We start from the raw sequence: 4,096 nt of genomic DNA, 5'->3' as shown, positions 1-4,096 counted from the left end.
CCCAGATATAGAAACAAGAAGTTTTATTGATAAGGATATGTACTGTGAATGTACGGAACAGAATGAGAGCTGAGAAATATCTAAGAAAAAGCTGCTATCACCACATTGAATGCTTTGTAGCTAACTCTCTGGCCGCATTTATGTAGAAAAGACCCCTGAACAGTGTTTCCTTGGTCGCCCCAACTCACATAGGGCCTGTAAGGGTGTTCGATGGGACAAGCACTCAAGTAGTGACTTGGACAATCGACAAGTGGAGGGCCAAGATCATTTAGAGGGAGATATATAATGTAAGAGAGGAGAAAATATCAAGAGAGAAAGACTGTAGAAATCAAGAACTAAACTTGTAATCAACTTTGAGAGAAGTATATAAGAACTAATCTTCTCGGACTTCGCCGAGGACAGTTTTCTTTTGTTTAAACTACTCTTTCTACACTTTCTTGTCATCTGAATCCATTTTAGTTTTTAATTGATTCATTGAAGCCCGGTTTTCTAACCCATTCTCTACAAATTCATTGTATTGGGCTTTTTGGACCTAAGTTCATTTATCATTTGGGCTAGGGAGCCAAATCACGATCTTACACAAATTATTGCCTTTTAAGAAGAAACCAACTTTTAATCATTTGTGTTGAGAAATTTAGACTCCGGTTAATAGAATTAATTAGTTTTAAGGCCGAGTTATTAATTAGATTTATTATGAATAGTCATTGGTTAAATAAATAAACCAATATCATGCATAATAGAATAGTAAATAACACAAGATATGACAACTCAGGAAAACCCAAAGAAACAAACTAGTTTTACAGTAAAAAAAACTTGGGGGAAACCTTCCTAAAGAACAATCTACAATAGTAAAGAGAAGTTTAAAATCTAGTACAAAACCTTTGTCCCTAGACTCTACAGTCACAATAGAAGAATTTACAATAGAAACCTTCTACCACATTAGAACCTCTGAATTCTTTAATATATAAACATCTTCACAAATGACACACCTAAAATCACAACCAGAACCTCCAAATGACTCCAAGAATTTCTTGAAGGTTTTCTTCACAGCAACAAGTCCGCAGTAATTAATTTTTGCAACAGTTTCACACAAAACACTAATAAGATTTTCAACTGTTGGTACCAGAGACTTTACTTGGTATAGAACCCAAAGGCACACAAGAGTCTTAGCAACATCTTTTTTCTTCTTTTTATGAACTCACAAGTTCAATAGTTGGAGGCTAAGGTTTCAATATGAAAGCTTCAAAGAGCCTTAGCTTTTTGTTTCTACCACCTTATTTAAATAGGAGCTTAATGGACCCTTAAACAGACTTTCCTATTAGGCTACACATACCCACAAATAAATAACCACTTAAAATAAAACGTTGCTTGCTAAATTAGAAATCCTATAGCTCAATAGGTTGAGATCTATCAAGACAGGTATCAAGTTTCATTAATTCTCAATAGATCAACGTGAATTGAGGAGGTATTGGAATTTGCAATTTCAACTTTTGTTGAGCAGTCTTGTTTCTTCAATAATACCACTTTTTTTATAAGTATACACTAGAAACTAAGACTCAAATACTTGTAAAGTGTGTTTTGATCTCGGATATGTCAATACATAAGAATATGACCCTTACAGCTTGAATAATCATAGTTTAGACAACGCATTAAACCTTTGTACCTAAAGTTTATTACTATTGATGTTCATTTTAAAATTTATTAAATTTTTTTTTGAAGGATATCATTGTCTAGAATATGCAAATTGTTCATTTGTAATTGTTTCATTTTAGTTTTAAAAAAATAGAGTTTGTTTACATATTTACATACATAGTTTTGTTAGTGTAATACAATTAATTTGTTTAGTGTTTGCAATTTCAAATAATTTATAAAAATATATTAAAAATTAACCATTTCCCCCTTTAGAATATGGTGAGAGTTTTCATAAAATTTATACTTGAATCAACAATAAATTTAGCTAAGAAAAGTCAAAGTTAATTTTAAATGGGTTGGGTTAGTTTTTAAATGGGCTTGAAGTATAATAGAATTTTTAATTGGAGGACACTTGACCCAAATTAGAGCATATAAATATAGTTTGAATGACACTTAACCAAATTTAATGTAATTAAAATATAATTTAAATCGTTTAATGACATTCCACTTTTTTTTTTCTTTTTTTTTACAAGATAGATATTCTACTTTAATCTAATTTAAGTGTATGTGTGTGTAAAACTCCTTTCTGAAAACTTGAATCCTGATCCTTATTCCCCATACTCCACAAGCATTTATACTTGTGGAGAAACCATCTTACTAAGAATGTGCGGTGTTAATGAGATTCCACTTTAAGACAATCAAAAAAGGGGGGATAACCATTCCCAAGGGGAAGGGAACCATTCACCTTCCCCCCACCCTTTACTATATTCTTCTTCCAAACTATCCAATCACATTGTAAGAGTAAAGTTTTTAATTTTGGATAATTCTTTATTATTGAAAGAATTATTTCAGTTGTTGTTGTCCATAATTGTACATTATAGACACAGCATTAGCACTTCATCATTGCCTTGGAATGACATAAATTGCCTCGTGTTTGAACGGTTTGTGTAAGTTTAGGACGAAAAATTATTCAATATTATGGAGCAATGCTTCATTCTTTCACATAAATGGTAAAACTTATCATGAATTTAATTAATAAAACCCATTATTATATGAGAGAAGGGAACATTGCTCAGAAGATATTGAATACTTACTCTTTTGACATTGTCAAAGAGCCTTAAAAAGTCCACCATGATATATTAACCATTTTAGGTTACCTCAACATCCAGGGGCGGAGCTATAGCATTGCATGGCCCCCCCCCCCAAAATTTTAAAAAATTAAAAAAAAATTATTTTATATTATGTATAAGTATTAAAACTTTAAATATTTAGCTACAAAAATAGAAGTTGGCCCCCCCAAATGTTTGAGTTGGTCCAATAATTCTCTTAAAAACCAAAATAATTTGTCAATTGGTCTAGTAGTTATAGAGACAAGGTAGTTTTTGTTTTTTTTAATTCGTTTTTTGTATATGTTTAATATCAAACTATACAGCTTTTGTATACTCATTAGAGTTTAAAAGATGATAAGTTTCTTTAAAAAATTATCTTGCAAATATAGGAGAAAATGGGCGAATGCCCCTTTCAAAAAAAAAAAAAAAAATCCAGCATTTTTTCCCCTTTCCCAAACTAATTAGAGAAATGCCCCTCTTTTGAAACTCGATTTTCTCAAAATTAAGTTATAAAAAAAAATTTCTGGAGCCCTATAGTGGTGTTTTTAAAGAGCCTATAGTGACATTTTAAGGACATATAGTGGTGTTTTGTAACTCGATCTCTATGAAGTTGAGTTACATGCAATTTTTTTTTTCTTTCTTTTACATATAACTCGAGTTCAAGGAGCTCGAGCTATAAAACGCCACTATATGTCCTTAAAATGTCATTATAGGCTCCTTAAAAACACCACTATAGGGCTCCATAATTTTTTTTTTTTTAAATAACTCGATTTTGAGAAAATCGAGTTTCAAAAGAGGGACATTTCCCTAATTAGTTTAGAAAGGGGGCAAAACGCTGGATTTTTTTTTTTAAAAGGGCAAAGGCCAATTTTTTCTTGCGAATATATATATTTGAAAGTTGTTAATTTTATATACAATATATTTATAAATTATGACCTACTTTAGTATCAAAATATTAATGTTTATATTTGTGTATGTACGTTTACGTGTGTGTACAATAGTTTATCTTGAATTAAAACAAATATATTAATACCAAAATTCGGCCCCCCCAAACAAAAAATCCTAGCTCCGCCCCTGTCAACATCTACTTCAAACATTATAAGGTGATTTTTTTTTTTTTGTTTTTAATTACTATGTTCAAGATTACAAATTTTAAATTATTCTTATCATCTTAAAAGAATAAGGTACCTTTAGAAAACGCGAAATGCTATTATGTATACACTTTATTGTGCTTTTTGGTAGATAAATACATAAGGTGTGTCCAAACATAAAAAGCCTATGACCAGTACCACAGTCACCCGGTATTATTTATAAAAGATGACATACAATTTGATACAAAAAAGTATTTTTAATTG

This window comes from Quercus robur, chromosome 1 (genome assembly GCF_932294415.1).
Source record: "Quercus robur chromosome 1, dhQueRobu3.1, whole genome shotgun sequence".
In the NCBI taxonomy this organism is placed as follows: Eukaryota; Viridiplantae; Streptophyta; class Magnoliopsida; order Fagales; family Fagaceae; genus Quercus; species Quercus robur.
The sequence above is the reverse complement of the archived record's forward strand: the minus strand, read 5'-3'. Positions refer to the sequence as shown.